At 34.8% G+C, this 23,396-nt stretch overlaps 1 long non-coding RNA gene across 1 annotated transcript in view; it reads right to left on the bottom strand.

The window, feature by feature from the left end:
- Nucleotides 1-1,213: 1,213 nt before the first annotated feature.
- LOC131419277 (uncharacterized) overlaps nt 1,214-23,396 on the bottom strand; it is a 31,139-nt gene continuing 8,956 nt past the window's right edge. Inside the window, exons 4-5 of the long non-coding RNA XR_009223186.1 lie at nt 21,628-21,743; nt 1,214-2,246 (exon numbers count right to left, since the gene is read on the bottom strand). This is a non-coding gene — a long non-coding RNA (uncharacterized LOC131419277). The remainder of the gene's footprint in view (nt 2,247-21,627; nt 21,744-23,396) is intronic.

Here is a 23,396-nt window from a genome sequence, read left to right as displayed (position 1 = left end):
GTGATTATATAGAATTTTTTTACTACCTCATGTGTTGGAAAGCTCCCTCAACAGGCAGTCCACGTCACTGAGGGATAGATGCAGCTATGTAGTAAAACTGTCTCTTTTTGCGTTTTTTTCCTTTAACATTTTCTTTTTTCATTAAAAACATGATTTCTATAACTTTCTCACTAATTTACATTTAAGAGTGATTTGCCTGTTGCACCATAAAAGTCTGCAGATTTTGCCCATGATAATGAATATATGATCAAAATGATACCTCTCTCACTCCAATCACTTATCTACATTAACGAATCATCACAAACGGTGAACTAAGCCTTCAGAAAATTATCTTGTAAACATCTCTGTCATCTGCATTAACATTCATGATGTGTACTTCCAAATATGTTAGAACAGCATAGCCTTATTCACTTATAAAACACAATTATTTAGATGTATATAAACCATAAAAGACAACAGTGAAATAATATGTTAAGAACCACAAAGGAAAAAATGAGCAAAATTTTAAAATTCAGACAAGCTTTCCTTCAACTATAAATAATATGAGAATAATTGAAATTTTTTTTTTTTTTTGAGGAAGATCAGCCCTGAGCTAACATATGCTAATCCTCCTCTTTTTGCTGAGGAAGACTGGCCCTTGGGTAACATCCATGCCCATCTTCCTCCACTTTATATGGGACGCCACCACAGCATGGCTTGACAAGCTGTGCGTCGGTGCGCATCCGGGATCCAAACCGGCAAACCCTGATCCGCCCCAGCAGAGTGCGCGCACTTAACCGCTTGCGCCACCAGGCTGGCCTCCAGAATAATTGAATTTTTAAGAGTGCAGTCATGAGTCTTATCTGAAGAATCAACTAGATTGGTGAAACTTCAGTGAAGAACAATGGTCAGCAATAAATATGTTTAATTGTAGTTATTAAAATCAAAGGTGGGAACAAAATGAACTAATAATATTTAAATATTATAAGTTCTCTAAAAGAAGAAATAAAATGTGAGAAAGTAAAATAACCTCATCGATGATTGCATAGGTAATGAGAAAGAGTCGAGGATATCACATAAAGGTGATAAAATAAAATGTAGAAATCTAAATAATTAAAAAGGATATTAAGGATATTATGAAATATATTACTATAAGGTAATAATTTAAACAAAATCAAAATCTTCATAAATACCAGAATTAGTTCAAAAAAGCAGAGAAAACATACTCTTTATGAAAAGATATATTTAATACACACATGAAAATAACTTCAGAGCTCATGAAAATATGAAACTAAGCACATTGGTCAAGTAAATATTTATAACTGTGTTTAAATCTTCTGCTTTTGGATTTGCTCATTAATCAAAATCTAAGTTTATTCTGTACAAGAGATTTATCTAAAATAGAAAGACTCATAAAGGTTAAAGGGGTGGGCAAAATTATACCAAGAAAACACAAGCAATAAAAAAGCAGGGGTTGTAATATTGATATCAGACAAGATTGTCAAAAATATTATTTGAATACAAAAATGCATGACTTTGGAGAATATGTAGCCTAATGGTATAAGAGCCCATATTCTTCCCAAAACATTCTGTGTTTGTAGGTTGATATGGGTAAAGATAAATGAATAGCCAGATCAGCTTCTGCTAAAATCAATCAGAACACATGTAATATTGTTTCATTATTTCACGCCAATTAGAATTATCATAGAAGTTCATAATAGTTATCTTAGAAGTGTTACGCTTGTAAGGAATAAACAATTTTAAAAGTATATGCATACATTAAGATTCAAAAGAAGTGGGAAATTGAGCATATTGAAAAAAATATTAATTTTTTGGATACACATATGATAACCACAGACTGGATATATTCTTATGATTTTTCAGGGAAGATGTTACAAATCAGAAATGTTGCTATTAAGGGGGAAATGGGAGGAATTTTTATTGCTTCTTAGGATAACAGCAAACTCCTGGTGAAATTAGGCTTTATACATTCTGAAAGAAATGCTCTAAGGCTTTCAGCACTGATTGAACATGGCATGTGCACCTAGAAGATGTATGTCTTCAATAGTTGATGATTACATCATACTCAGAAAAACTCAGCACAATTAATACAACGATGAGAAGAAGAGGAGTACCAGATAATGAAGACGGAGCTGGCAGAGTGGGGATGCACGATTGGCAGTGATGGATGGAGCTTACTCTTCATGAGGCCCATGAACTTATTCAGTGTGGCTACTCATGCTGAGTTCCTTTAGCCAGAAAACTGCCTGTTCAGGGGACAAAAGTGACAGCAGATGTTTCACTAACATTTAAAATATTTATTTAAAAATATTTTGGTTGTGCTGATACCATGATCTCACAATAGGAGTGCATAGCAGAGCTTCAAGGGAAGAGAAAGAAAATGGAGATAAACCTAGTTCCTGCATCTACCCTTCAGAGCAATACGGTGCGTTGTATTCTCTGACTATGTCCACTTTGGCTCTGTTTAAATTTTTTGGTTTTTTTTTTTGTTTGGTAAATAAAATGTATATACAGCCAGCAGATGTTACATTTAAAACAATTCAGTGTACACAATCTAACAAAACCAGTGAGAATTCCTATGCCTATGAAATCAGCAACACTATACAGATGATGATTTTTCTCCCGATTTCTGCTGGCTGACATGTAAAAGCTATCAACAAATGTCTAGTGTATTACATGAAAAATTCAAACGAGTAACTAGCAAAAGTAAAGTGCATTATTGTCAACTGTATTTATGATTAAATCATTTTTATTTACTCATCGCTACAGAAATAACTTATCATTCTCTGTCTTGTATGGTCTGAAATTCATTGTGTAAAACAAAGTAAATTTGACCATGGTAAATCTTGATGCTTCCATTGCTCTATGATAGATTGAAAACAGGGTTAGAGATGAGGGAACATAAAATGTTTACCTGCATTCACATAAAATCATAGTCAGTTTGTCTTAATAAGCAGTTATAGTATTTATCAAGTTTTATTTTATTTATTTATTTTTTTGAGGAAGATCAGCCCTGAGCTAACATCTGTGCTAATCCTCCTCTTTTTGCTGAGGAAGACGGGCTCTGAGCTAATGTCTATTGCCAATCCTCCTCCTTTTTTTTTTTTCCCCAAAGCTCCAGTAGATAGTTGTATGTCATAGTTGCACGTCCTTCTAGTTGCTGTATGTGGGATGCGGCCTCAGCATGGCCAGAGAAGTGGTGCGTTGCTGTGCACCCGGGGTCTGAACCCGGGCCGCCAGCAATGGAGCGCGTGCACTTAACCGCTAAGCCACGGGGCCGGCCCTCACATGTTTTAAAATTATATGTTATTAATATTAATTTTGGTGGTCTAGTGGTTAAGAATCAGCACTCTTACTGCTGTGGCCTGGGTTCATTTCCAGGTCAGGGAAACACACCACCCATCTGTCAGTTATCATATTATGTTGACTGTGTATTGCTGTGATGCTGAAGCTATGTCACCAGTATTTCAAATACCAGCAGGGTCACTCATGGTGGACAGGTTTTAGTGGAGCTTCCAGACTAAGACAGAGTAGGAACAAGGACCTGGCCACCTACTTCTGAAAAACCGTCCACGAAGCCCCTAAAAAGAGCAGTAGAGCATTGTCTGATATATTGCCAGAACATGAGAGGATGGTACAAAAAGACTGGGCAAGGTTTCACTCTGCTGTACATGGAGTTGCTAGGAGTTGGAATTGGCTGGATGGCACTAACAAGAAAATATTAATTACTTTTTAATTTCTGATGAATCTTTCTTTCCATATTTGAAAGAAATCAAAAGAGATATTTTCAATTTCCTCTTCCATTTGGGTTTCAATTATTTTCTCCAATTTTGAAAAGAAAATAAAGGCTTTGGATCTTAGTGAATTAAGTTGAAAATTTGACTTCTTTGCATGTGAGAACCATGATAATTATAAAAAATATTTGTATAGTCCCCACTATATACAGTATGAGAAATATAAATGTATTGAGATCCAATCATCTTTTCTAAGATTTCCAAATCTAAAATGCTTAATAAGAGATGGACATAAATATAAGATAATATAGAAAAGTATAAGTCATAAGAGAGATAAAAATCAGAGTCGTTTTTTATTTAGAGGAGGGAGAAATTGCTTTAGCACAGGCCTTGAGGCATCAAGAAATATGTTGTGTCAGTTGGGACGGATTCTAAAGTGTAAATGGAGGGCCAGCCCCGTGGCTTAGCAGTTAAGTGAGCGCACTCAGCTACTGGCGGCCCGGGTTCAGACCCCAGGTGCACACTGACGCACCACTTCTCCGGCCATGCTGAGGCCACGTCCCACATACAGCAACTAGAAGGATGTGCAGCTATGACACACAACTATCTACTGGGGCTTTGGGGGGAAAAAAAGGAGGAGGATGGGCAGTAGATGTTAGCTCAGAGCCGGTCTTCCTCAGCAAAAAGAGGAGGATTAGCATGGATGTTAGCTCAGGGCTGATCTTCCACACACAAAAAAAATAAAATAAAATAAAGTGTAAATGGAATGTGGAGCAAGGGAGATGCGTCAAGATGAGGAGCATCTTTGTGGAAATAATGGCGATCTGAAAGCAAAAGCGTGTATAAGAAGCAGCTTAGTTTGGACAGGTCTTGTGCTTCGTTAAAGGAGTTAGAAAAAGATAAGGCTGAGGAGGTTGAGTGAGGTTAGTTCAAGCAGAAAATTAAATATCAGGAAAATAAAATGGGCATGTAAAAAAAAAAGACATTGGCAATTTTGCTTTCATTGTTGCTGTTTGCCTGGGAACTGAAATATTATCAGACTCCATGGGAGAGACAGAGAAAAGAAATAACAGAGGAGAACTTTACGGATATTCCTGGCAAGTCATACTGAGAGCACAAACTGGAGAATTGGCAGTAGAGAGGTGCCCAAGAATAATCTGGGTTGTATTTTAGAATTGTCTTTATATGCCTTAGGGTAATGAAAAATATATGCTAGTCTTTGTATGAAAAGAGAAGCAAGAGTTTCAACTTAGCTAGTTGCTCTAATATAGATTAAAATATACAATAAATCACAGATAATGTTATATTGGTCGTTGAGCCAAGCAAGAAAAGTGATATGATTCCAAAATAATTTTTTGATATTGTATCTTATAAAGAACCTCAGTATTCTGATTGATTTTAGGAAACTCATACAAAAATAAAATGTTCCTCCATCCAGGTGCCACCCTGACCTGATGAAGAGCAATAAATTCTTATAAGGGCTGAGGCTTATCTACAGCACGAGGAGGTTAAAGTATCCTCTTGCTTTACATCACATGTCAAGACACAACTCAAACTCCATATATGGAGTCAATTTCCATATATAATCAGACCAAACACCAGCTACTGCTGCTCTTGTTCCAAAAAACGTTATTCCCATTATATTCCTCACTAGCTTTATATACTTGCAGGAAATGTACACTGAGAATTAAAATATCTTCCCTTGGAATCACAGCAGGGAGAACTAAGGAACACCGATGTAAGTGGTACTGTTTTGTTGTTGTTGTTTTGGACACTCTATATTGTTCCTTAATGAACACATCTGAACTAAAGTAATCATACAGTTGGGTTTGAGAGAGTTTGGATAACTAAATCCAGAAGCAACTCTGCAATTCTTCAATAGAAATTGTCAAAATATGAGTTTGGTAATGGTGAGGGGTAAGATACAGGACATCATCAGAATTGGTTTTAAGTACTGTATAACTAAAAAGATAAAAGTGCTGTTTCAGAAGAGGAGACCAGAGAGAAGCAGTGGATTATTTTAGGATAAGGTATTCTGAGGAATAAGATGGTGTTATTGGTTTGAAGCTTTTAAAATTGAAATGCCATTGGGTTGTCAGAAATATAAAAGGAGGAAAAATTTAGTTTTAAGTAAGAATTTGATTAAGAATCACAGAAGAGTGACAGTTTACTTCTTAGGCATCAATAATAAGATAACTAGGAAATCCACAAAAACATGTCAGACTTTCCACGGGTTCATTGAGGCATAACCTATTATGCTGTATCTCCAACACACAGCACATGTACCATGCTTCCCTCCACAGAGATTATCTGGCACAGTGGCATAGACTAAATATGAGAACATGATCAACAGGAGACCAAAGGTGTCATCAGGATACTAAAGGGTGTTTTTCAGAGGAAAGAATATTATTTAAAGTGTGGAGATAAAAGGAAGAATAAAAAGAAATATTGTAAGTATGAGAATCAATATACTCTATATGTCAGTGATGCTATATTATAGAGTTTTACGTCAATATAGAATTAAAGAACACATCTACACAATAACAAAATGTAGAAGAGGGATAAATGGAGAAAGCGCATTAAGATCCTTGAGAAATGAGTGAGATAGTTACTCTAACTGCATGAACTAATAATAATGCAAGAAAAACAGAACGCATATCTGGAAATGTTCTCCTCACGGTAAAGAATGAAATTTAGGATATTTATGTGACCTTGTTGAATCAATCTCTTAGTTTTGTAGTCGCAGGGCTGTGACTATCAAAATTTCAGTTCATCGAATCTTGCACAGGTTACATACTGGCTTAGGGGCATAGTTGAATCTATATCCCCACTGGTGCTCTTTAGAGAAAGTTAGGAGAACACTTGAAAAAGTCAAATAAAAATATTTGGCATACATTAAAGATCTAGGGACTTCTCTTACACCATAAGTATATTAAAATGGTTTTCTTTGTATAAGGAAGAACTGCTTTAATGAAAGGAAAAAGCTAACCATTCTCCTCATAGCCAAATGCCCATGGACATCTGAAGTCAATCTGGTCTTGGAGAAAAATAAGGATTTAATGTAGATATCAGAGTCATAATCTGGGACATGTTGTTAGTAATTGCTATCAGGGTGCTTGAAAAACGAAGTGGAAGACAAATTTGAAGTGAGCTGAAATTCGCATTGCTAGAGAATTTGTATTAATTTCACGGACTTAGGCAGCTAAATATGATCTCTGTAGATTGTCAGTTGATATATATTAACCCAAATCTAACATTGGCCAACTCCAAATGGCAGCCAGAGGTAGAGGAAGAATATGAAAGGCTAAATATTTATTTATTAACTATGCATGTCCCCCAAGCCACTTCTAAGAATGTCCTTGAAGATTATTTCTTCGCCCACTTAATGTGAAGAATAGATTGCAATATGGAACGCTAAGTTATTTGGGGAAAAATACACTTTTTTTCTGCTCTCTCATGGTCAGAAATGCCCGGGACAGCATTACAATTACAATGGTCTCATTGATATCAGCAGTACTTGAGTACCAAATATAATGATGGCCCAAAATAGTGCTTCCCAATCTTTCTCATTTTATGGCACATACAGAAAACGTTATTTGTACAATTGGTATAGCATGCCAGGGTAAGAAGATAAATCTGCTTACAACCAAAGGGACTGGCCAGATGGTTCCAATTACCTCAGTCCCCGTCTGACGGACAAAGAGCTGAAGGCATCAATACTACAGCACACTTGCCCTCTATTTGAGGCATAACAATGTGTTTTATAACCAAGATTTTGAATCCCAGATTTGTCCCACCGGCAGATGATCAAAGGTAGAGTAAGAATGGTGAGTGTCATGACCACAATGACAAATAGGTTGGAGATGATCATCAGATCTCAAGAAAAGTCAAATATGCACAATTTCTTCTGACTGACGTTATTTAATGATGGAGATCTTGGAAAAAAAGAATCAAGAAAGCTATATTTCTTCTCTGATTCATATAAGAATTATTCATACCAAACAACTCTAGGTTTGGAAAACTGAGGCCAGAATTAAGCCATTAATCTAGAATCTTAGGTTTCATTCAATTCTGAGGACTAAGCCAAGAGACCCTAGAACAAAGGAGAAATAAGGTACATTTAAAGGACTCTGAACATAATATCATAATTTTGTTCTTAAAACCTCGTCCTAGAATATTTTAAGGAACCTGTGGCATTAAGTTGGCAACAATAGCCTAAGTAAAGGGATATACCTAAACTTTCAGAAACTTTGCATCCTAGCTCTATGGAGATATCAATTACCCCCATTTGTGACTGGTCTATTTCCTTTATTTATGGTGTTCTTAGATAAACCTAGAATCTTAATTTTAAGAGTTTCATATTAACAAATCTTATCTTTTATGGTTCTTGCTTTTCATGTCTTCTCCAAAAACACATCTTTACTCAAATTTATAAAAATAGTCTAATGTGTTTAAAATGTTTATAATTTTGCTTTTTATATTTGTTTAATCTATTGTGTACACTCTGAGGTAAACATCCATTTTTTTTAATTTGGAAACAATTAATGTTTCTCTATTTCTTAAGTAACTGATCCTTTCTCCATTGACCGATAGCACTAGCTCTGACCAATATATTACTGCTTCACGTGGTCTAGTCTGTTTCTCAGGACTGTATTTTTTCCATCATTTTATATTTCTTTCTGTATATCAATATGCATTACCCTAATTAATATAGTTTCATTATAACCATTGACATCTGGAAGAGAAAGTCTCCCCATTTGATCTTCTTTACTTGCAGATTGACAATTCTTAATTATTTATTCATTTATATATATACTAGAATTATTTCATCAAATTTCATGCAACAACATGGATTGAGATTTTCATCAGAATTGTGTTGAATCCATAGTTCAATTTGGGAAGGACAGATATGATTTCCTATGCATCAACCGGATTATCTTTCAATAATTTATCTTATTTATATCATTCTATAAAATGTTATAACGTAATCTTAAAAGTTTCTGAACATATTTTGTTAGATATACTCTTAGGTATTTTGAATTTTTGTTGATATTATTATCAATATCTTCATTTAAATTATGTTGCTAATTGTTTTTTGTATGTATACAGAAATGAAATTGATTTTTGTACATTTATTTTACTTCAAGCAAAACTTGTAAAAATCTCTCCTATTACTTCTAAGAATTTATCTTTTTTGGTAAGTAAGTTTATAAAAATTTGCTTATTTTATACTTTGGATGATAAAAATGTATTGGATTTTACCACATACTTTTTTTGAACTATTGATCATAGGTGATCATATGACTTATCTTCTAGTTAACATAATGAATTAAACATGATTTTTAATAGTACACTAAACTAGTGTTCTTTGAGTAAATATTATCTGGCTATTATAACTATACATCTATACCTCTGTTAATATCTATCTACATACTGTTTTATTCCCCCAATTTGTTTGGAAATTATATTCTTTTAGTGGTTACACTGACATTAAACGTAGTTGATATTTTAAAAGTTAAATAATTCAAAATCACTAGTGTCATTCCTCCAAATTAAAAGGGCTTGAAAAGCCTTATGTCTAATCATCTCCAACTAGTTTGCATGTTTTTCTTATACATTTCAGTTCTATTTATTCTTCTTCTTAACTTCACTACTATTTAACTAAGTATCGTTGTCATCCTCCTTCCCTCTTCCTCCTCTTCCTCCTCATCATTATCATTATCATTATTTGCATAATTGTTGTATTATTTAGTAAATGTTTATTTAAACTTATGTACTGTTTTTCCAATTTGTTTCTTTGTAATTTCCCATATTTTCTTTTTGAAATATGCTGATTCTTTCTGAAGTACATTCTTCAGAAAATCTTTGTCTGATGTTATCTTGATTTAAAAAAAAAATGGTTTGGGTTATTTGCAATGTATTTTACCCTTATTGTTGAAAAATAATTTTATGTGTAGAGAACTCTAGTTTGTCAGTATTGTCTCTCAGCTCTTTAAAGTTATTATTCCATTTTTTTAATCTTATCTTATTACTTTTGAAAAAGCTTCCTGTTAGTCATATATTTTTTTCCTATAGTTAATTTTCATTTTTCCCTGGCTGCTTTTAATATGATCTTTTTTGGCTTTGTTTTGCTGCAGTTTCAGCTAGAGTTTGTATATAAAATAAATGATTTTCATTTATTTTCTGGTGTATATTGTTCTTTTAGCTGTGGTTTCATATCTTTTATCAGTTTGCGATATTCTCAGAATACTCCACTGGCTCACTTCTCTTTTCAGGTCTTTCCATCCATAGCCCTTCTCATTTAACTATTCTTTCATATTTCAACTCTTCTTGATTCTCTGAACTATTTTCTGAGTGATCTTTTTTTAATATATTGTCAATTTACAAAATTTATCTTCTGCTGTGACTAATCTGGCACTTAAGTCATCAGTTGATTTTTTGTTTCTGAGTTAATTTTCATATACATAGTTTCATTTTTTTCTTCTTCCTGGTCACTATATTGGTTCTATTTGTTCATTTGGTCAATAAAATTTATTTACATATTTCATACATGGTTATTTACATTCTGTTTTTAAAAACGAATGGCGCTGAGAGCTTTAGGCTTCAACAAACTCCTGTGTGTTGGTTATGTTGATTCCCATACATAGTAGCCTGTGTTTGGTGAATTTTTATTAACAGATCATATTTGACTAAATTTAATATGTGGGAATCCATAAGTATCTGTGTTGAGGATTTCCTTCTTAACCCGCAGAAGACTTATACTTGTTTCTCATAAACACCAGGGATACTAACAGCCAGGAAGAATTTAGTTTTTCAGCTTGGGAATGCTCTGTCTAATGAGTAATGTAAATTTATAAGTGGACTAGCTCACTCTATCTTGGGTAAAGGTCTGCTGAGAGATTTTGGAGGTACATGTGTGACAGACAAGGAAGGTTGTCATAAGTGTATTAAAAGGATAACCTGAATCTGTATGTTTAAGCATTTCTGGGTACTTCTGGCCTGCTGCTTCTCCCACTAACACTGCGAAAGTCAGTGTAGGTAACTAGTCACATAATTTCATACAAACATTTTGTTGCATTGTTTACATATCAGAATTACGGGCTGGAATGAACCAAGAGCTAAAAATAGAGCAAATTAACACTTTTTGGGTCCTGTGCTAGTAGATCTGGGATTAGGGCACTTAGGCTTCCCAGATGCTTGTATTATTGTCTCTACTTTTGTAACTTCCCTAGAGGGTGGGGCCTGACCAGAGACAACCAGCATCGGTAATCATCATTTGGAAGAGAAGGAATGAAATATGTTCCTTATCTCCCTGGAACCATAATAATAGAGATCTACAGACCCATGGTGAGGGGCATGTAGCTTCATCAAGTACAGACACTAAATACTAGGATTTATCACCAAAGATGGAGGCTTCCATGAAGGGAATAATAAACCCAAACCAGTGTATATTTGATTTATAAACTGGTTAGTTTTCAGAAAGGCTTCCAATTTACCTGATAGAACCTAGGAAGAGCTGCTGCAGTCCTCTGAGAAAAAATAATTTTCTCCAGGAGAAAATAGAAAAAATTGGGGGATGAGTAAAAGGCTGGGCGAGGGGGGCTACTAAAACGGACACTTCTGAGGATTAGGACAAGATTTGGCCATATGAAGGCTTATGGAGGCTAAAGAGCCAGGACTAAGGACAAAATAGTCTCTCAGTAAAAAAAAATTATGGTAATGACTTGACTAGAGATTGAAAAAGAACCACTGAGAGTGACTATAATAGTTACAGGAATCCAGCAGAGTCTCACCGTGAGCTCTATCTAGGCAATTTCAGCAGTGAGAGCAGAAAAAAACAAAACCAAACCAAAAAAGCAACCACAACAACAACAAAAACCTAGCAGTTCTCTTGGTTGAAGTAGAAATTATGTAAGCAGGTAAGGAATCTTGGGAGGACATGCAGAAAGGGCATTCTCACTTTACCCTGCAGTGAGAGAGAGTCGCTATTGCTGTAACATCTTTACAGAGTCTTAGAGAATTTCAGTAGATTTGCAAAGTTCACGTATTTAAAGTACGAAAGGCAGACTTGGAAATTGACTGAGAGCTTTATACTCTCATAATCCTAAATTTACTATATCCCAAGAGAATTCACTGACATGACCTAAATTATAGAGCCAATGTGAACAATATAAATGTTCTAGGTTATTAATTGATGAAAAACTAACTTAGGGTGAGAAATAAAATTGGTTTTAAAAGTACACCAAACATTACCTTTCTATCCTCTTTTACAAACACTGTTTTCAATAGCAATTTTCAAGTAAGTATATGAAATAATACTTTTCAGGCTGAATAGGTTTCTCAAAATTCAGAATACATTTTTGCCATGGCAAAGCAAAATTTTGAAGGGGAAAACATTTATAAATGCGATTTGTTATTTTTTCCCCTCTAGGATATCTGATAACTAGGTTGTTGACTGAAGTGACTGGTCGTTTTCCTCATCAGGCAAGCATAACTTTAATTCTATTGGAAGACCTTTAAGAGCTTCCAGAAATGAGATTTTAGAGCTGAATGTGCTGTGAAAATATATTCTTTTCCTTTCATTTTAAGACTGCCATTCTGGAACATTCAAAAGTATGGCATTCATAATCGGAGACAGAGAACAAACATGCAAAGCTGTGGTTTTCAAATTTTGTTATGCATTTCAAACTAAGTTGTGTTATGACTTCAGAAGAAAAATAAAACTGCTTGCTGACTGACACGGCATACAAGGCTGACATGGTCATTTCCTAGCATTCTTATATATTTATGAAGTTTTCTCTGAATTCTTATTTGGAACACAACTGGATTTCATACCAATAAATTATCCTTGTTTTAAGCACAGTTCTGTGCCGCCTATCCATTTTTCATAAAACTTCATGAGATGTATACAATTATTGTTCCCATTTTAGAGATGTAAAATCTAAGGCTGAGTGGTTAAAAACTTTTATAAAGTCACATATTTGTAACCGAAGAGCTAATCTCCAAACACAGTTTCTCTGTCCCAACTCCTGTTCTATAACCCTTTTTAAAAAATAATTTGCTTTAATAGGTAAAATAAATTAATGAACAGAAGAATATTTCTGAATTTTAAAACATTGTGGCAAAACTATGTTTCATTATTGTCAAAATAAGCGCCCTTAAGTATATTATGTGATATCTACATACAAAAGAAATCAAAATGTGAACTTCATCCATACACACATTTGATAATTTTCTTTAGATTTTCTCCTCTGATTTGGAGGGTAAGTGGAAAAAGTGAATAAAGGATGATTTAAAAAGAGTTTGTTCAATATATGCAGGGAATGGTCAATTCTCCACTCATGAAAAGGAGTAATATAAAATGTCTTGGTCAGTTCAGGCTGCTATGACGGAATATGGTAGACTTGGTGGCTTATAAACAACAGAAATTTATTTCTCACAGTTCTGGAGTCTGGAAGTCCAAGATCAGGGTGCCAGAATAATCGAGTTCTGGTGAGAGCCCTCTTCTGGACTGCAGACTGTAGACTACTCATTGTATCCTCACATGGCAGAGACCAGAGAGAGGAAGCAAGCTCTCTCGTGACTCATGAGGACACTAAACCCATTCATGAAAGTTCCATCCTCATGATCTCATCTAATCCTAATTACCTCCAAAAGGCCCACCTCCTAATACCATCTCATGGGGGTAAGGTTTCAGCAAAGGAATTTGGGGTAGGACACAAACATTCAGTCCATAACGTAAGGACTTTTATTATCCTGAAAAACAAAATCAAAATATCAAATATTCCGATCATTAAAATAAAGTATGGCTTGAGCTCATTTTTAGGTTCATGTTTAATTTAAATATTTTCATTAGAGAAGCAGCATCTTACCCGTTTGCACCATTTAAAATATTAACATTTAGAAGCAAATGAGAAAATTTACTTATTGTATATAATAGTTCAGAGATATTTTATCTTGTTCACAGAATGTACTTGGCTTTTTGACGGCCTGGAGAATTCATGGCAACGGTAAAGGATATAGTGTTGATATTTCATGAAATGGTTGTGCAATATTAATGATTTCTTTAAGACTTGATTTTTGATCAGGGGAGTAATGGGCGAATTTGGTAATGTAAGGGATAACTGTTAGCTGTGTGCTGCCTTAATTCTTCAATGTACTATCCACATTGCCTACCAATGGACAGCCAGATCAAGGGATATACAAACTTAGTGTTGACTAAACTTTATGACACCTGGTAAGTGCTTTGGACTAGTGTAATAGCTTTTAAAATGTTCATTTCTGTTATTGATCTCACAAACCCACATTTGTATGGACATTAGTATGTGTGTATAGCCATTTAATGAATATCTTAGGGAACTCATCTACCCTAAAATTGACATTTTACTCGGAAGTCTCCAGGAATTTTTATTTATTTTTTATTTACTTTATTTGTTGAGGAAGATTCACCTTGAGCTAACATCTCTTGCCAATCTTCCTCTATTTTGTATGTGGGTCGCCGCCACAGCATGACCACTGATGAGTGGTGTAGGTTTGTGCCCGGGAACTGAACCCAGACCGCCGAGGGAGAGCACACCGAACTTAACCACTAGGCCACTGGGGCTGGCCCTAAGAATTTTTATTTTAATATAATTGTATTCTGACTTTATTTTCCATGTCTTCATATTCCTGTGTACTATCAATGATTACGGCATAATAGAAGTGACATAAGACTACTGCTTATATTTGGATTGTGCTTTTTCAGAACAGCATAATGGTACTATAATCATGGATACAGGAAACTCGACCAAATGTTACCCTTAAGTATTTTTAGTAGGAAAATTAATGTAAGTTACAAATAAGATAAGTGGCTATCAATCTAGTCATCTCTATTTATGGCAGAAAATGGTCTCAAATCTGTTAACATTTCAATATCTCAGATTCCAAGTGATTCTGGAAGCTCAAAACCAAAACAGTGCATTATTTACATTCGTAATTTGCCTGCTTTTGAGGAAAATGACATCTGTGCAATTTTTTCCTTCCAAAACACATTAATTTCTACATAGGCTGAATATAAAACTGGGAAAGCTAATGCAGAATACCACTCCTATCCTGTCACACATACAATAACAACATTACAAAATATACATTTATTTTCAAGTACACATACTCTTCACAAATAAGCAGAGGTCAATGTTTTATACTATAAATATGTCAATTTCATAATCAAATTCCTTAAAATATTTTTTAAATTTTTAGTTAAAAATCACGTAATTTCCTTTTTTGTGAGTTAGTGTCTGATTCTATGAGTTTTAATACATGCAGAGATTCATGTGTCCATCACCATAAACAGGATACAGGAAAATTCCATCTCCCAAAAAAGTCCCTCGTGCTTCCCTTTTGTAGTCAAACCCCGCCTTCACCCTGAACCCCTTATAACATTGATCTGTTTTCCATCTTTATAGAATTGTGTTTTCCAGGAATTTGTAAAATTTGAATCATATTGTATTTAGCCTTTTAAGATTGACTTCAACTCAGCATAATGTAATTTGTACATCTTCCATGTCATTGGCAGTGTTGATACTTTGTTCTTTTTTATTACTATGTAGTATTCCATTGAATGGATGTACAGTTTGTTTATTCATTCACCTCTTGAAGGACATTTAGCTTATCTCCAGTTTTGGGCAATTAAATAATGGTTCTATAATCATTCATGTGAAGGGTTTTGCACGACATAATTTTAGTTTCTCTAGGTAAAATTTCTGAGTCACATGTAAGTATATGTTTGGTTTTATAAGAAACTAACTAACTGATTTCCAAATTGACTGTATCATTTTTCATCCTGACCAAAATGTATGAGATATAGTGGCTCTGCACCCTTGCTGGCATTTGGTAACATTTTGTCTTGTCAGGCTTCTGTTTTGTTTTGTTTTAGCTATTATAACAGATAAATAGTAGTATCTCATTGTGGTTTTAAGTTGTACTTTCATAATCATTAATGATTTTGTGTACATTTTCATGTATTTATTTCTCATCTATTTATTTTCCTAGGGGAAGAGCCCATTCAAATTTTTTGCTAATATTTTTATTGCTTTTTGTTTTTGCATTGTTCAATTTTGAGAGTTTTTATATGTTCTAAACAAAAGTCCTTTGCTGGATATGAGATATTCAAATATTTTCTCCCAGCCTGTAGCTTGTCCTTTTATTTAGCTTTTTCATCATATAGTGCATGTACATTAAGGTAGATAAGAATGCTTATAGTTGAAGAAGTCATAATCTATTTTTCTCTACTTGGAGCTATTTTATTGGTAAATCTGAGTGGCTATAGGTTCTGTTCTTGAAGAATTACTATGTAGATTTGAATTTGGCATTTAGTTTAGAAGTTGTGTGACTAAAGGTTCATTGACTTAATATCCTTTAGCCTTACTTAACTTATATACAGAATGGGATGATACTAGTTATCAAGTTATAAAGCTATTGTAATAATGTATATAAAGGCACTTAGCACAATGCATAGCCTATCATGAGTGATCTGTGATTTAAATATTAATTAGTAGTGAACTTTTAAAAATAACTTCATAGTAGTAATACAAACTTGACTAATTTTCTTACTTTACCACATATTTTAAAAGATTTTCAGGCTGCCATTCCTTTGTTGTATTATTCCATCTTTATTTAACATTACCGGATATTTTACTCCAAGACAAAATATTTTCCTCTATACATCAGCCATTTATTAAATTCATTCACAATATATGAGCTAACAGTCATAACCTTGCATACAGCATCATTTTATGTCTTGAGAATTTTTAAGTCCACTCAATTATTTCCACTTTTCTTTTGATGTTTTTAATTCTCCCCTAATTTTCCTAATCTCAGTACTCCTATTACTGCTCGTTCCTACAACTCAAATTTGAACTATATTCCTCTGCTTTTGTTTTTATATATCTTAGAATAATCACATAAAGAGAAGTGTTTCTCTTTGCTCCCTGTCTTTATACAATTGCTTCATAATGAGCAACATATCTTTTATGCCACAAAATGATTCCTAGTTTCCTAGAGCAAAGGGTGCTGCATTTCAGAGCTTCTGAGAGCTGCAAGGGAGATGCAGGTGGGTGGGGAAAAGATTCCTCCTGATACTATGATACGTTATCTACTGAGAAAAGGTTTCTAAACCTGGGTAATTTATAAACATCATATTTTAATACTCACTATCTTACATGTCAAAACGAATAAAAATTCTTATTTCCAGATACTTAAAAATGCTAAAGCAGTCTATTAATTTGGGTCTTAAAGGATAAAAAGTAAGAGTCAGCCCTGATGGCCTAGTGGTTAAAGTCTGGTGCTCTCCTCTTTGGTGCCCTGAGTTCATTTCCCGTTCGTGGAACCACACTTCTTGTCTGTCAGTAGCCATGCTGTGGCCGCAGCTCACATAGAAGAACCAGAAGCACTTACAAGTAGAATATACAACTATGTACTGGGGCTTTGTTGGGGGTGGGAAGAGAAAGCTTGGCAACAGATGTTAGCTCAGGGCAAATCTTTCCCAGAAAAAAAAAAATATATAAAAAAAGAGGATTAAAAAGTAAAAGATAAAGGTGGTTTTATCATCCTAGTTCCAAAGATTTCAGATTGTTTATTTTCTAGGAGTTTACCTCAATGTCAAAGTGGCTGTGAATGGATTTAAATTAATGCCATCTCTGAAACTCTTAGTTGTTGAGTCCTCATCTACAATGGTTGGATTGTTCTTGAGAGATAAGGGCCAATTTAGAACTCAAAGGATCATGTGCACAAGGGAGAAGAGCACATTTCCTGTTTGTGGTTTTGCTCTCTGGCAGTGTTTGCTGCTCTCATTCCCTTATCAACTGTCCTCCGGAACGATACTGGGTGGTAAGTGATTCTTGAAAACTCTCTATATTGACTCTGCTTTCCTTCTAATCCAAGTGATGGAGTTTGGGTTCTCCTGGAGGCAGACACTGAAATGGAGTTAGAATTGTAACCGGTATATTGGACAGTTACACTTTAGAAAGAAAAAAGAGAAATAGATAGAACCGGGCAGGGCAAACAGTCAGACCGTGATTCCAACATGACAAAATCTGAGCCAGCCCAGTGGAGAGTTCTCAGAGCAAATAGAGCCTGTTAAAGAAGTCCCTCTGTTGGGTGGAAATGGCCAAGTCCTTTTACCAGCTTCTTGGTCAGCCGCTGGCCAGGCACCCCATCTATAGGAGCATAGCTGCTGCTCAGAAACATAGGTGGACCCTGAAAGTCCTAATCACTGGCGACTTTCAACTAACACACTGCAGTCGGACAGAAAGTCCTTCTAGGATGAGATGATCTAAGTGGTACTTGTGCTTCTCCATGTCTGACACAGCAAGCAAAAACACAAGGTCTAACTTTTAGTTAATCGCTTTACCTCTCATTAAAAACCTTATAAATCAATTTATTTCTATGTTGAAGTATAGTTACTAGCTGATGACTCAGAATACATTATAGAAGTAAAACATAGATATCCCAGGGGCTGGCCTGGTGGCGCCAGCGGTTGAGTGTGCATGCTCTGCTGCAGCAGCCAGGGGTTTGCCTGTTCGGATCCCAGGCGTGCAAGGACGCACCACTTGGCAAGCCATGCTGTGGCGGCATCCCATAAAAAGTGGAGGAAGATGCGCATGGATGTTAGCCCAGGGCCAGTCTTCCTTAGCAAAAAGAGGAGGATTGGCAGATGTTAGCTCAGGGCTGATCTTCCTCATAAAAAAAAATCCACAGATATCCTCTAAAAAATATGTTATTTGGAGTTTTGTTTTTATTTTCTAAGGAAAAACAAAATGAAAACATCAAAATAAAGACAAAATACTCCATAAGAAGATTTCCAATATACGAACTCATATATTTTTACTTTCTTTGTTCTATAAGGTTATGTTGTCAAGAACAAAACTTTAACAAACATAAAATAAATTCGACCTCTTGAGAATCACATACCAGGACAGAGGTAATAAAAAATCCTAATATATTAATTTTTATATTTGTAAGGAATAGTCAATGTAAATTTTTTTCCTTTTTATTTGCTGAGGAAGATTTTCCCTGAGCTAACATCTGCTGCCAATCTTCCTCTTTTGTTGCTGAGGAAGATTCACCATGAGCTGAGGTCTGTTGCCAATCTTCCTCTTTTTGTATGTGAGCTGCCGTCACAGCATGGCCACTGACAAACGAGTGGTATAGGTCTACGCCCATGACCCGAACCCAAGCCACTGAAGTGGAGTGCACCGAACTTAACCACTAGGCCACCGGGGCCCGATGAATATCAACTTTTTGCTAAATGTTTATATATATTTTTATTTATTTAATATATTCTTGACCAGAATGTACAATAAAATAAAAAAAAAATCTACTTTTGAATAAATGTCCCAAAGAGTCTAATTATCTATATGGAATGATATATTACATATTTTAAATTTTAATTTAATAACCTAAGACATACTTCTTCCTTTGTATGAGTAGATATACTGTCTAAATTGTTGTTCTAGAGAAATAATATATTGCCTATGAAGGGGAGAAGAATTTGCCACCCTAAATGATATCTCTTTGGCATAAGGATTATTTTAGGCTGATTATTTTTAGAAACAGCAGACATAGGAAAAGCTCTGAAAACTGAGTAAAAGTTACCCTCTTGTAAGAGACGTTTACATTTATAAGGGAAATCTCCATTTGTAAGAGTGCCTCCCTCTCTGTACTAGGAAGAGGAGGAAGACTAAATCTCTAGGAACTCTTATCAATGGAGAAGGCAGAGACTTAAATCTGCATAACAACCATACTTTCGTTTACTGTGCTTTTCCTGATAGCCTCTGATAACTGGCCTCCTCACCAACCCCACAACATCTTCTTTTGTCTTTAGATGGAGATGGTATTTAAGGTGATGGCTTGGGCCATTTCAGGAAGTTACTCAGTTTTCCTGGGTATTTCCCATGTATACAGGAGGTATTCATGTTATTAAACTTCTGTTTGCTTTTCTTCTGTTAATCTGTCTTTTATTACAGGGGGGGTCTCAGCCAAGAACCTAGAAGGGTAGAGTAAAAATTATTTTTTCTCCCCTACACCTACAGCTCTGAATAACCACTGAATTTTTTTTGATCTTCAAAAATTATTTCTCTGCTAGAGTTTTTTCTCATTCTTGCCTTTATTGAGTGTACATGCAGCTGATATTTTGGTCCATTTCATATAAAATGAAGTGGATTATTTTTTACCTTATAATAAATATTTTAACAGAGAGAATAATGGCTGAGTAATATCAATTTGTTCAGAAAAGTGAATAAAATAATTTACAAGCTTACTCAGCTGAATGCTAGCAATTCTTCCTTCTTTGTCTATGAAAAATAAGTAATATTAGGAGTAGTAATACAGGTCCATAGAGAGATGCACATGAATACATATCAATAAATCTTTTTAGCACATACTTATTTTACCATAATCAAAACAATTTCTATAGGAGTAGTAGTAGTAATAGTACATAGTAAAGTTTTTCTAACAATGACATAAGATATTCTTTGATTTCAAAGAAATATCATAAACAAGACTATAAAAAAATAGTTAATCAAAGTAATTGTTACCGAGCAATGGCTTGCCACCTGTTGCACACAAGAGACAGAAGGACAGGCTCTCAACTCTGTCTCCCCGATCCAGGGCTTCGGGCAAAATTGATGGGATGAAGGGCAGGGTGGTCCAAAGTGTGGAGATAAATGATTGGAGGTAAGGAGCAGTGAGGTAATTGATGAACTGCTCAAGCATAGTCAAGCTTCATGCCTCTTCATAGGATGCATGTTCACAAAATGGTGGTGTTACCATGATCTAAGGATGGAGCTTTCAGCCCTTTGATGTCAAAGAGTTCACTTATAGGGCCTTTGAGAGGCCCAAGTTGATGAGTTGATGGTCTCAACTGGCTTGAACTGGACAAGGGGTCCCAATTCCTGAAAAGCCACTCTTAATTACTCTATCGATAAGCTGAGGTCAGTTGAACTGGTCCTAGAGGGCCCATGGTTATATAATCAATTTTATTATTGATTATACTGATTATTTTGATTATATTGATTATATTGATTATTATTGATATCAATTTTGCATAATAAATTACAAATTTATTATGCAAAACACATTAATTAATATTTAAAGCCACAAAAGGCAAAGCAATTCCTCACATATTTCTGGCACTTAGAAATTTAATACCTCAATTTGTAAATATTCTCATCATTTTTCAGATTCTACACATTAACAAATACCCTGAGATTTATTACATTTCAAATGTAGTCCCTATATTTCCTAAAAATACCAATCTTTGTGTTATTGGATGAGCCAGAATTGGAATTCACGTCAAAGAACTTCTAGCTCAGAATTCTTTCTACCAAACAGTCTGTCACACACGTCAATGATATTTTAGATAGAAAACTTCCCTCCTTATTCATAAAGTGAATGTCCCATATTTAAATATGGAAGAATATTCTGAGAATGCATTATATCCACATGTATATATCTATATATCTACCACATAGAGAAAACTGAAAGTTAGCTAACCCATAATATTTTTGCCATGTTCAGAAGTCTCTGGAAAAGAAGACTGCACTTTATCCACTGTTAATATCTTACTTGAAGGTGTCTGGTATTCAGCATTCAAAAACTAGAAGTTGAATTAGGTGAATAAATTTATAAATTGAGGATTTGGAAATATATGTGTAAATTTATTAACTTTATTAACAGTGTTTAAAGGAAGAATGGTAATGGAAAGAAGAGTTAGCTCTAACCCAGGGGAACCTCCTCAGAGAACTCACTCTGTGGCTGCTCAGTGAGTGAATTCAACTAAGCCACTTATTGTCCTTGAATTTCATTTTCTGAAGCGCAAAATCAGTGTTGCTTTCAAGGCAAATGAAATATTTACCGAGCATCTTCTTTAGGTGATGTGGTTCCAACGTGTTATATAAATCAGTCAAAGATGGCTTCTGTCTATTGGCTCCTAAGTTGTTTGTTTCTTCACAGCAGGCTGAGACCTGTTGGCTTAAAAGGCCACTGGTGTCAAATTTTTACACATCTATTTGTTTTAAACATAGCCCAAATAAGCAAAATTTTAGCCATTAAGAGACTGATTGCTTTGCATACCCCACAAAATTAAGCCCATTATCTGCTAGCCATAGGTAAGATAAGGGCCCCACGCCATAAAGACCCCCGAACTGCTGCTGCCTTCAAGAGCCCTCTGACTTGGAGACTGCTGTCATGCTGACAGGCGACATGGCCTAGACATGTAAGGCTCATGTTTGGTCCCCCTCTCACCCAGAGTTCCCTTGGCCTCCTTGCCTTCCGGATGGTGGCCCCTACTGTAGCCTTGGGACAGTCTGGGGCTATGATGAACTTTTTCCATGCAAACCTGTCCCAACATCACCCAAGAAAGTTTGTGTGCGCTACTGCCACCTGGTGGTCGTATATTTTTTCTTGATCAACCCTGATATCTCACTAAGAGCCCTTACTAATGTGACTAGGGTCAACCAAATTATTTTTGTCTTCTTCTAGCTAGATATATTTTCTTAAAAATAATAGTCACTGAGTTCTTATGTGTCCGATAATCACTGCAATATATATCACCCGTCTATAAAATTTATATCTTAAAAAATATATAAAAATAATCTGCTACACCATTATTAAGATTAAACCATCATGTTGAGTCACTAGACATGTAAAATAATTGATGCATTCAAAATATCACTTTGACACATCTCGAAAATGCTTTCTAAAAACATCACGGCAATTTAATCCGCCACATTCAGGAAAGCAGACATTCATTTTCCAAATCTTTGCCAGTATTGAACATTGTGAACTTAAAAAAAAAGATTTCAAGTTTTATGGTTGAAAATGGAGTATCATTTTAATATACATTTCATTATTAACTAGTGCAACTTAGAAAATTTTCTTTAATCTTATGAAATTGACATCATCATGTATCTATATGTCATTCATTATCTTAGCACTATTCGTATAGAGTAATAGAATCTTATATATTTGGTTTTATAAACCTTTATTTTTTGAATTTTGATTAATATATGCTTAATATTTTTGTTCTACAATTATTATTTCTCATAGTTTTTTTCATTGTTTCAGAAATGATTTCTAAGTAAGAAGTAAGATATTTTTTCTATATTATTTTTTATAAAGACTCAAATACTTTTATTCTACTAGACTTTGTATTCTGGTCTTTTTTTAAAGTTTTGTGGTAAAATACACATAACATAAAATTGACCATTTTCACCATTTTTAGCATGCAGTTCAGTGGCTTTAAGTACATTCACATTGTTGTGCCACCATCCTCACAATCCATCTTTAGAACTTTTTCATTTTCCCAAACTGAAACTCTGTATGCATTAAAAATAACTCGCTATCCCCTTCTCCCCCAGCCTCTGGCAACAACCATTCTACTTTCTATCTCTATGAATTTGACTACTTTAGGGATCTCATAAAGTGTATCTCACATTGACATAGAGATCTCCACAGTCTCATGCCAGGCAACATGACCTACTCCCTGAGAGTGGTCACCAGGCCCATTCCAGCCAGCATTTTTTGTCTCCCGGTATGACATTAGCATCTAGCCTTGCTTGGAAACTTGATTCTTTAAAAGCTCCATGGAAAATAGCTTCAACTAGCTGCTGAATTTACCCAACC

The sequence above is a fragment of the Diceros bicornis genome, chromosome 20 (assembly GCF_020826845.1).
Source record: "Diceros bicornis minor isolate mBicDic1 chromosome 20, mDicBic1.mat.cur, whole genome shotgun sequence".
NCBI lineage: Eukaryota > Metazoa > Chordata > Mammalia > Perissodactyla > Rhinocerotidae > Diceros > Diceros bicornis.
The sequence above is the reverse complement of the archived record's forward strand: the minus strand, read 5'-3'. Positions and strand labels throughout refer to the sequence as shown.